This window comes from Thalia democratica, chromosome 1 (genome assembly GCF_965202585.1).
Source record: "Thalia democratica chromosome 1, ktThaDemo2.hap1.1, whole genome shotgun sequence".
Classification (NCBI taxonomy): Eukaryota; Metazoa; Chordata; class Thaliacea; order Salpida; family Salpidae; genus Thalia; species Thalia democratica.
In genome coordinates, this window is record NC_139165.1 from 37,184,063 (window position 1) to 37,197,107 (window position 13,045).

Consider the following 13,045-nt stretch of genomic DNA (forward strand, 5'->3'; position numbering starts at 1 on the left):
TTTATATATTTATTTTTCTACGTTATAAAACATGTTAAGTAAAAACTTAACAATATTTGTTATGTTTTCAAAAAAAAAACTTTTGTCAAAACACTTATACAAAATTAAGACTGTTCAGATTAATTTGATTAAACATTTTTGCACAAAGGGCCACTTCTGCATGGAAAGTCAATTTTTAACAAAGGGTAATTTTTGTACGAGAGTAAAAAACTATAAAAATATGAAAATTTACTTTCCAAGGTTACTAACAAAAGGTTACCAACCGAGGGTAAGAGTTAGGGATTACAATGATAGTAAAAACAATTAATAATTATTTTTTTTTTAATTTACAATCTATGCAAAATTTTCTTCGTGCAAAAGTGAACCCACGTGCAAAATCGACACTGTGCAAAAGTGTTTGCGAGTAAAATGTCCCTTCGTGCAAAATTGTCCGGGTGTATTTTAGACTTTCATTCATCTCTATAAGTGAGTGTCCATATAAGTGAAGCCCGGATAAAGTAATAAGTATTGTAATGGTATTTTAATTAAAATAAATATAATTGTTGGTACTTAAAAGTTTTCTTTTGGTTAATGGCAAAGTTGTAAATTATTATATTTTGTAAATTTAGGTTTATTTAGTTATGAAAACACTTACAGCTTTGTAATATTGAAAAATGTTAACCTAAACCTAACAAGCTGTAAACACTATCTAATTTATGAAACATAGCAGTTTTATTTATTACATTTTAGTATACTGAAGTGTTGTACTATAACATAATTTTTCATACGAAATAAATCAGTGAAAACAAGTTTTTGTTTAGTTATACCTTTGAAAACTAAACCATATTAAATTAAAACAAATTTGATTGAAAACACGAATGCTATTTAATAAATAATGTAAATTTTTTAGTTTTATTATTTAATATTTTTTCAGTGTCCAATTCGACTTAACATGCTCGAAGTTATAAATAACTATAAATCCACACTGTTCTCTTTTAGAAAATAAAATTATTTTAAAACAATTCAAATTTTTATAACATTTACCATTTAAAATTTTAAAAGTTTTAAAATGTTTAAAACTAAGCAAACATTTTCATCTTGAACTAAATGTTTTTTTTTTATTTGTTTTCTTAGAGTTTCTTTTTAAATAGAGTTTTTGAAAAATATTTTTACCATGTTAAGTTTATATAAAACTGAAAATAAAACTAATTTACATTTTAAAAAAACTATACAAGTTACTTCAAGCTAATCGAAACCTAATATTATAAAAAAATTTTAAATCTTGAATATAGTTTTTTTTTTAAATTCTCCAATTAGTTGTGATAACTTAAGATTTTAACAGTAAGATAGATATGTTTCAAATTAATTCAAACAGTAAGTAACATGATTGAGATTAATTTATATTGAAAGTTAGCAAATTATCTAAAAAAATCAACTAAATATCAGCTTGAGTGTTAAATTATGTTACACTAAAAGATTATTAATTTTAGTAGAATAAAATATAAATTGATATGTTGTTAAAAAATTATTAATAAACATAGAAATAAAAATCTAAAAATTGTGCTTTAAAATTACTTTTATAAAAAAGGTATAAATAAGTTATTGTAGAACAGACAAATTCTTTAAAGTTAACACTAAGTTTAATAAAATAAAGCAACTTAATTACTAAAGAGTACTAAAAAAATTTTAAAAACGATATTTCTAATAAAAACGTTATAATAAGCATATACGCTGTTAATGGTGTGTTTTGAGTACTGGTAATATTAACAGAAAACAAATGTACATTTGTTAGCACATAAACATATTTCTTTGTATCGCGTAGAAACTCTTGAATATACTTATTTTTACGAAACAATAAGTTTCATTTTATATTGTTTAAATTTGTTTATTTCAGTGAAATAAATTGATTATAAATGATAAAAATAAATTGATTGTAGTTATAAAACACCTACTTATTAACTATATACAGCAAATAATTTAAATTTTTTAACAAGAAAAATGATTTTGTTGACGTTTTCCATATAAAATTAAATACTTTAAAGTTGTACGAAGCCAAAGTTTTTAGTCAAGTAGTGTATATTAATTAATTTTTTATCGCAGTTTTTTCAATTAAAATAACTAAAATTACTTGATAATTAAAAATTCCTTCCTGGTAAATGACAAATTTGTAAATTAATTTATTATGTGATTTTAAAATTATTTAGTTTTCTAAAACGCTTACACCTTTGTATTATAGCAAACTGTCAACCTAAACCTTACAAACTGTAATCACAATATAATGCATGAAACATAGCTGTTTCATTAATTACTGTTCAATATTCTTAAGTATTAATAGTATTAAATTTTTGACATACTAAATTAGTCAAAAAAAGTTTATGCTTATAATTTAAAAACTAATAATTTTGAAAATTAAAAGGTAACATAGATTTATAAATTCACTGGAATGCATTAACATTATTAAATAGATAAAGTCAAGAAGCTTAGTTTTATTACTTAATAGTTTATAAGTGTCCATATCGACAATAAATTGTTTACATATGATAAATAAATATAAACGTTTTAACATTTACAAAACTAAATAAACATTTTTTATTTTGGTCTCAGCGTGGTTTTTTTCTCTTTATTTGTTTCTTACAATAATCGTTATGTGATCTATCAATAAGTGAGTAACTCTAAAACAGTTGTATAAGTAAATTTTACAATAGAAAACTGTCTGAACTAATATCTAAAATTTATACTAAGCACCAGTTTGAGATCAAGTTTTCTAAATTTAAACTTTTTGAAATGTTTATAAACTACAAAGCATTAGTTTTTTTATAGAAAACAAAAGTAGAACTTTATACTTTTAAAATTGATAACAGTTAAATGAAAAATTTTTTTTTTTATTAAATATAGTATTTGTAAAAAATAATAATAATGATTTAAACATCAAATTGAACAAAAATGTATAAGTTAAGGTATAATTGCTTCTACACACAAGCGGAAGTCATGAGTTTATGACGTGGTAATTGAACTCATATTAGTAGTTCAGTTTATATGACTTTTTTTCATATAGAAACTTAAGCAATTAGCATCATAACAACCATGCATTTAAATTTTCACTACCATTTAAAATAAAATTATATAGTTTCTATTTATAAAACAGTTAAAATATACGTTTAATTTATAATTCATTCAGGAAAATTAAAGAAAATTTTTACTATTTGTTCGTAATAGTATGTAAAAATCTTTACTGTTATTTTTGTATAAACTTGAAATTACATTGTAATCCTTTTAAAATCTAATGTACACTTTGTATCTACAGCAAAAACTTTTTGTCTCAAATTATAGCTCTATAGTGATATTACATACTTTGTTACTTTAAGATAATACTAGTGATCTACTGTATCAAACCTTAAATTTAATAAATTTAACAAGTACAGTTTGTTAAGCATTAACTCCTTTTGTGGTGATATTTAAGTACAAATACTTTTATTAAAAAATAATGTTTATACTTTTTAGCTCAGAAAAATGTTGTACTCGTTAAATTGAATTAATTTATTGCAGGCCACTATTTGTATGAAACAAATAAGTTTCATTTTATATCTTTAGTTAGTTATTTTGGGAAATTATAAGAAGATTCTGTAAAATGAATGGTTTTTAAAAAATAGTCAGGATTTCGAAAATTTTTCCTTTTATAAAAATATAAATCGTTTTAGATGTTGTTAACTAGTATATTACGCTTACAGCTTTGTGTTATTTAAAAATGTTAGCCACAACTATACAAACTATACTCACAAGCTAATGCATAAAACAAAGCAATCTCATTTACTGCAATTCAGTTAACTAAAGTTGTGGTAGCGTTAAATTACTAACATAATGAATTATTGAAAACCAATTTATGTTTAATTATAATTTAAAAAACTAAACTAAAATTTGTTTTTGTAAGTTTACTTATAAGAATAAATTCAATTTAATAATTATTGTTAAATATTTTTTTTATTACTTAATGTTTTTTGAGTATCCAACTTCACACGAAATTGCTCACTATGATTAATAGTTATAATCACACTTCGTTGTTATTAAAATATAAAATTATTTCAAAACATTTTGAAAACTTTTAAAAGTTTACCGTTTAAAAGTTTTGATGTTTGAAAATGTTTAACACTCATCAAATTTTTGTCTTTACCTCAAAGTGTTTTTTATTTTTTATTTTTTTTACAACAGTTATTGTACGGTTAATCAAAAAAAGAGTAACCCTTATTAAAAAGTGTTATTCATATAAGTAAAATTTACTACAGCAGTATAGCTGCACTAATTTTTTTTAATTTTACCAATTATTAGTGTGCGTAAATATTTACAAATATAAATTATTCGTAATTTTTATAAGCTTAAGGGCATTAATTTGTTTATACAAAATCAAAATCAGATCTATATATTTATTCATATATTCATCATTAATATGATCAAATATGCTATAAAATATAAGAATTATAAAAATTATACTAAAGATTTAAACATCTAATTAAACAAACAAATATAACTTAAGCTCTAATTACTTTTACATACTAGCGGAAATCATGTGGTTATGACGTGATAATAGGACTCAGTATTACTAGTTTAGTTTATGTGAATTTATTTGTTTTCAAATATAAACTAAACTGTTTAGCTCCAAAAAAACAGTACACCAAAATTTGCACTACAATTAAGATAAAAACATCTTCTTACTTTCCATTAGAATTGTTAAATATATGATTATTATAAAATACATTTCGGAAAGATGAAAATATTTTTTTCGTCATGTTATGTGATAAGTTTTACTGTTGTTTTAGTATAACTTAAAATTTATTTTTAGAATTTTTTCAAATATAAAAAAAACTTTTTATTTGCCGCAAATTTTTTTTTGTCTTAAAGTCTAGCTTTACAATGGTATAATGTTCTATATTAATGCTACTTAAAGTTAATGTGAGTGATCTATTAATCCACTCTTAAATCTAATAAATTTATTAAGTACAGTTTGTAAAGCACATGCTCCTTTAGTGTCAAGATTTAAGTAAAAATAGTTTAAACATGTATTACTGTAAATATTTTAAAATACATGAAAATATTATTTTCACCAGGCAAATATCTGTATTAAAAACAATCAAGATTCATTTATATATTTAAACAGTTTTCTTTTGGTAAACTATACTGAATTTCACAAAAGTTAATTGGTTTTTCTGAACAGTCAAAATAACCAAAAGTTTATTTTAGTAAGCATCAAAATCGTTTTTTCGATGTTATAAGCTAGTTAGACAATTTTATTTGCCTTTTTATTAAACACATTAAACAATAGTAAATAAATAAAAAAAGTTTTGTCGAAATACATTATAAACAATTTCTAGTTTTACCATGCAATTATTTTAAATAAATCTAAACAAATTTTAAATTGGAGTATAAGGTACACTGGATAAGGAATTTTTAGCAATATTGTTTTATATAGTCATTTTATCAACATTTCCATAAAAATAACTTATTTAAGTAAAAAGGTTTGGTATATTTTGATTTCAAAAAGAAATTTGCGAAAAATATTTTTCCCGTTTTTAGTTTAAACTAAAATTCAAAAAAACTAATTTACATTTAAAAAAAAGCTTTATAGTTTACTTCAAAATAATCAAAACCAAATATGATATAATAATTGTAAGTCTTTAATATACATATATTATTTTCAATTCTCCCTTTAGTTGTGATAGTTTAAGATTTTATCAGTTAGATCTATGTGTTTCAAAAGAATTTAAACAATCAATAACGTGATTAAGATTTATTTAAATTGAAAAGTAGCAACTTATCAAAACTAATCAACTAAATACTAGCTTAAGTGATAAATTATATTACAATAAATAATCTTTTATTTTAGTAGATTAAGATAAAAATCGATACGTTGTGAAAGATTTATGAATTAAATTAAATTCTAAAAATTATGTAGAAATAAAATATTTAACGAACAGATTAATTCTTAGAAGTTAAAACTAAGGTTAATAAAATAAAACAACTTGTTTACAAGAGAGTACTCAAAACATTTAAATAACTATATTTCTAATAAATAAGTTATAATATGCCTATTCTCTGTTAATGGTGTTTTGAGTACTAGTAATCTTAACTGAAAACAGCTGTACATTTGTTAGCACATAAATATATTTCACTTTATCGCAAGGAAAGTCTTAAATATACTTATTTTTATAAACGAGAACTTTTTTTTATACTGGTTAAACTTGTTCATTTCAGTGAAATACATTGTTAATGTAGTTATAAAACACCTACTTATTAACATTATCAATCAAAAAATATTAATTTTTTCACCATAAAAATGTTTTAATTGACGTTTTCCTTATTAAATTAGTTACTTTAAAATGGTATAAAGCTAAAGTTTTCAGTCCACTAGATTAAGTCAATTTATTTATTGTAGTAGTTTTTTGAATCAAAATAATTAAATTTACTTGGTAATAAAAATTTTCTTCTTGGTTAATGACAAAAATGTAAACTAATTTGTTATGTAATTTTAAAAGTTTTGAAGTTTTTAAAACGCTTACACCTTTGTATTATATCAAAACGTTAACCTAAACCTAACAAACTTTAATCACAATCTAATGCATTAAACATAGGTGTTTCATTAATTAGAATTTTGTATACTAAAGGATTAATAGTATTAAATTTCCAGCATACAAAATTAGTGAAAAGAAATTGATGCTTACAACTTAAACACTTATAATTTTGATAGCTAAACCATAACATTGATCATAAATTAACTGGAGTGCAATTGTAACAAAATATGCATTTTGTTGTATTTTAAATAACCGCCAGGGGGCGTTAGACGATTTTATATCAAATTACACTATAAAACTTTAAAAATGTTTGTGATAATGCTCATTAGGCCCTAGCTTGAGCACTACGCGCAGCTCGATATGTTGTTCGTTATTTTTGTTTTTGGCTCAGTTAGCCATTAGATCGTGCAAAAATCACACTAATTTTAAGAGCTTAAGACACTGATTGAATTTAAGAACTTTGTTATAATTGTCATTTTATAAGAACTTTATCTTTATTTGTATAACTGTATTGTAATGTACTCAGTTAAGCCATAAGACCGTGCGAGAGGCACACGAACTCATTATAAGAACTTTTTTATTATTTTCGTTTTATAAGATCTTGAAGATTATTTGCATGATAGTATTTTATTGTGCTTAGTTTAGCCATTGTTGTGCATGAAGCACGACATATATTAAGACTCTGTATTATTAGTAGTATTTTTAGTAAGACCTATTTTGTGCTTAAGATTGTGTCATTAAGACACTTTAAAAACATTATTAAGACATTTTAGTTTGTAGAATTTGGTGTTTACTTGTTGTGTTTATATTCGCAGTTTTATTCTACTGATAAATTGGCTGCTTTATTATTTCTACTTCCTAATTTTCACATTAACATCACGTTTTCAATAAACTCACTTCATTAAAGAAATTATATATATTAAGTTTATTACATACTTATTAATTACTAAGTTAAACCTAATGAGTAAGGTAAATTCAGTAAAAATCTTAAAAGCTAAACGCACTAAGCGTTTAGCACAAAAAAAGGGGACTCCCCCAATTAAAGGTAGTTCCTACCTCAGGCCCTTTAGGACTACACAATAACATTGTTCAATAAAATAAGTCATAGAACTTAGTTTTATTGCTTTTAAGTGCGTAAATCGGAGATAGATTGCTTCCTTATGATATATAACTCTAAATTCACACTGTTCGTTAAAAAAAATCATTTAAAATTTTTTTAAAACTTTTGAAATGTTCATTATTTAAAAGTTTTAACGTTTCAAAATTTTAAAAATAAGCAAAAAATTTTTATTTTGAGCTAAACGTAGTTTTTTTTTCTTTTTGTTTGTTTTTTACAATAATCGTTTTGTGAATTCTTAAAAAGTAATTAACTCTTAAACTAAAGTACTTATTGTATAAGTAAATTTTACTACAGCTAACTGTCTGAACTAATATCAAAAAATTCTGCCAAGTACTAGTGTGAGTTCAAAATTACTCAATTTATCTTTTTGTAATGTTTTTAAACTAAACAGCATTAGTTTGTTTATAAACAAAAAAAAGCAGAACTTAATACTTTTAAAACTGATAATAATTAATTGAAGCAACTATTTTTATTAAATATACTATTAAAAAAAATAGTGATTCAAACATAAAATTTAACAAACAGATATAACATAAAGAATATAACTCACAAGAAACTGCTCACTATGATTATTTTTTTAATATGCATACTGTTGTTTTTAAAATATAAATATATTTTAAAATAATTTAAAAATTTTAAAACGTTCTACGTTTAAAAATTTATTGATTTAAAAAGTTTAAAACTCATCAAACTTTTTTCTTCAGCTCATGGATTTTATGTTTTATTTGTTTTTTTACAACAATTTTTGTGTGATAAATAAAATAGTGAGTAACCCTAAATAAAATATATTATTTGTATAAGTAAATTTTACTACAGCAAACTATCTGAACTAATTTCTAAAAATTCTACCAATTACTAGTGTGAGTTAATAGTTATAAAATTTATACTATTTGTGATATTTATAAACTAAAGACCATTAGTTTGTTGATATAAAATCATCAGAAAGAGGACTATACATTTTTACATTTGTTCCTTGTAAAATGGAGCAACTACCTTTGAAAATTGAAAATTACAAAGAAAGAAATAATGATTTACACATAAAATTAAACAAACAGATTTAACTTAAGTTTTTATTACTTTTACACATTAGCGGAAGTCAAGTGGTTATGAAGTAATATTTAAACTCCGTATTACTAGTTTAGTTCATATGAACTTATTTGTTTTTTATTATAAACTAAACTGCTTAGCTTCATAACAACAGTATATCAAAATTTGCGTTACGATTAAATTAAAAATCTTCTCGCTGTTCATTAAAATTAATAAACAAATGCTTATCAAAAATAAAGTTCAACAAATATTTTTTTTTATGCTATGTAAAAAGTTTTAATGTTTTTTAGTATAAACTTAAAATTTACCTTTTTTTTTCAAATCTAATACACGCTTTGTATTTGCTGCAAAAACTTTTCGTCTTAAAGTCTAGCTTTACAAGGGTATTACGTTCTATAATATTGCTACTTAAAGTTAATGGTAGTGAACTATCGATTCAGCCTTAAATTTATTAATTTGTCAAGTAAAGTTTGTAAAGCACAAAGTCATTTAGTGGTGATTTAAAAAACAAATATATAAACAGATAACAACGTATTTATTTCTTAGTACAAACATTTTTTTTTGTCCGTTTTCACAGTCCTTTCACAGAAACCGGTCTCAGTCTACCGAAACTTGTGGTCTGATGATCGAACTGACATTATCAACCATTTTATCAAACTTAAGCTTGGCTCATGGCAAACGAAAGTCTAGGCTTCTGCTTTGCAGACTTTAACCGATGTTTTTTGTTAATCAAAAAGTGAGTAAACTTAAAATAAAAGTTTAAATTGTATAAGTAAATTTTACTACAGCAAACTATCTGAAATACTATCTAAATATGTACCAAAAACTAGTGTGAGTTCATAGTTACAAAACTTATACTTTTTGTGATGCTTATAAACTAAACCGCATTAAATCGTTAATACAAAATGAAAAACACAGCATAATAGTTTTATATCTGTTTATTGTTAAATAAAGCTATTAATTATTAAAATACAATAACCATAAAAAGCTCTATAATTGTTAAAACATCAAATTAAACGCACATATATAATTTGAGGTTTACTTATTACCAAATATACGTTATAATTAAACCCAGTATTTATAGTTTAATTTATATGACGGTATTATTAATAAATTATAAAGTAAACCATGTAGCTTCAAAACAATAATGATTAAAATTCGCAATACAATGAAAAACAAAAAAAAAATGTTGCTATTCATACATCGCTTTAATAAATTTTTATTATAAAATTAACTTAGGAAGATTGAACACAAAAATTTAATTTTTAAGTCGTCATGGTATGTAAAAGCTTTACTGTAATTGTAGTGAAGACTTAGAAATTACATTTTTAATTTTTATCAAATCTTAAGTGCAATTTTTATTTTCAGCAAAGAAAAATTATTTTAATGTATAGCTCTACAACGAAAATGCAGTCTTAAATATTGTTACTTAAAAATAATACTAGTGATATACTGGATCTAGCCTTAAGTTTTATTAATTTAATAAGTTCAGTTTGTTAAGCATAAGGTCCTCTAGTGGTGAATTAAAGTACAAACAATTTAAACAGATAATAATGTTTATACTTTTTATTACATATAATAACTGTATTCATCGTTTTGCACTAACAGAGAAAGCAATTATTTGAATGAAACAACCCAGTTTCATTATATATTACAAAATGGTTTTTATAAGGTAAGTTATACTTGATTTCATAAAAGTTAGTCGGTTTTGATGAACAGTCGAAATTATCTGAACGTCTATTTTAGTAATATATCAAAATCGTTTTTTCGATGTTATTAACTATCATGGTATGTTCATTTGCCTTTTTATTAAATACATGAACTAAAAATAAAAGTAAAAAGTTTGTTGAATATAAAAACAAAAGTTCCGTCAAAACATATTATAGAAAATTTAAACTCTAAAATATACTTTGAATAAGAATTTTGTTTCTGGATTTACCCTGTAATTATTTTAAATATATCTCAACCAGTTTTTAATGCTTGCTACACTGAAGTTCGAACTATTTGCTATATTACTTTATATAATTATTTTATTAGCATTTCAATGAGAAAAGTTTATTTATTTTTAAAAGTTTGGTAGATTTTAATTTCAAATAGAGCCTTTGAAAAAATATTTTTACTGTTTTAAATTTATATGAAAATTAAAAAAATAATAATACATATTTAAAGCTTAATACATTACTTCAAGCTAATTAAAACCAAATATTATATAAAAATTGTAATTCTATAATTTATATATATTTTTTTTTCAATTCTTCTTTAAGTTATGATAGTTTAAGATTTTATCAGTAAATTCTATGTGTTTCAATTTGATTCAAACAATATTTAACATGTGATTTATTTATATTAAAAATTAGCAACTTATCAAAACTATTCAACTAGATATTAGCGTAAGTATTAAATTACATTACAATAGTTAGAATTTTTTATTAAAGTAAATTAAATTTAAAATCGCTATGTTGAAAAAAGCTTTTAATTTAAGTAATTTTATATTTAGTACCTTAAAATTAAAAAGCTAAAAGAGTATTTATAAATTGCTTTTTAAATTCGATAACCGAAAAGTTCCTCTGTACACCAATTCCTTAGACCAAACTTTTTGAGCGCTTTTTTTATCTTTCAATAAACAATATATAAAAAAGGTTCAAGTAAGTTATTGTAAAACAAATAAACTTCATTAAAAATCTATGGTAATTAAAATCAACAAATTTGTGTACCAAAGATTTTTAAGGCTACGTAGATTAAAAAATCGATTATTTAGATTGTAAGATGTAATAAGCATATACTCCATAAATTATAGAATGTCTTTAAAAATAATTTCAAAATTTACAAAAATAACTTAAAAAAACAACTGTACCTTCTTAGTACAAACTCTTTTTTCTTAATCTCATGAAAGATGTTGAATAAAGTTTTATGATAAAACAATAAGTATAATTTTATATTGATTAAATTGGTTCATTTTCAGTTTAATACATTGATTTTAAAGTATTGATAAAGCACCTACTTATTAACATAAAAAAAATAATAAATAAAAAATTTTCATTAAATATTGTTTTCATTGACTTAACTTACTTAATATGGTACATATGCTAGAGTTTTTAGTCAAGCAGTTTGTTACAAATTTATTTTTAGTAGTATTCTTTTTTATCGAAATAACTGTAACTACCTGATAATTTAAAGTAATCTATTGGTTTATGACAAAATTGTTAACTATTTTGTAATGTGAATTTCGCTTTGTTTAGTTTTCAAAAACACATTTATTTTATATAATAAAAGAACTTGAACTTTAAAAACTGTACTCACAAGATAATGCATAAGCAGTTTATTAATACTAATTCAGTTAATAAAGTATTTTAAGCATTGAATTTTTTTTATAATAAATCAGTGAAATTAAGATACGTTTATTTTTAATTTTTTAAACTAAACCACAATATGTTTTTATAAACTTACTCGAAAGCATATATACTATTTTTTTGAATTGTCCAAACCTACTGAGTTTCACTACTAAAAAGTAATTCATTGTTAAACTCGACTAGAAGATGCTTACTATGGTAATCGACACCGTTCGTCTATTCAACATAAAATTATTTTAAATTAAATAAAAAAAGTGAAACGTTTATCATTTAAAAGTTTATAGGTAAAATTTATTTAAATCTAAGCAAACATATCTTGAGCAAGAATTATTGTGTGGTTAATAATAAAAGTTACTATTTTTTGAAAAATGATATTCATTGTAGATGTAAAACTAACTACAGTAAACTATTTAAAATAGTATCTATAAATTCCATAAGTACTAGAGTAAGTTCATAGTTACAGTGTTTTTACTTTTTGTGATGTTCATGAACTATGAAAGCATTAATTAAATTATACAATATCAAAATAAAACTTTAAGTTTATATATTTTTTAACTGTTATATAGTGCAGAAAATTTTGTTTAAATATAATAAATACAAAATGAAAACAACGATTTAAATATGAAATTAAACAAACAGATATAACTTAAGGTTTACTTATTTCTACACATAAGAGGAAGTCATGTGGTTATGATGCAATAATACTCAGATTAAGAGTTAAGATCGTATGAAACTTTTAACATAATAATTCAATGAAATCAAGTTTATGTTTAGTTAAAAGTTTGAAAACTAAACCACAATATGTTTTTATAATTTCGCTTGCAAGCATAAACGCTAATTACAAACAACGTTAAATTACTTTGTTTTTATACTTAATATTTTTTTTCGTGTCCAATTCGACATGAAACTACTTACTATGATAAATAATAATAAACTTTTTTTGTTTATTTTAGAACAGAAGATTATTTAAAAAAAACAAAAAAAATAAT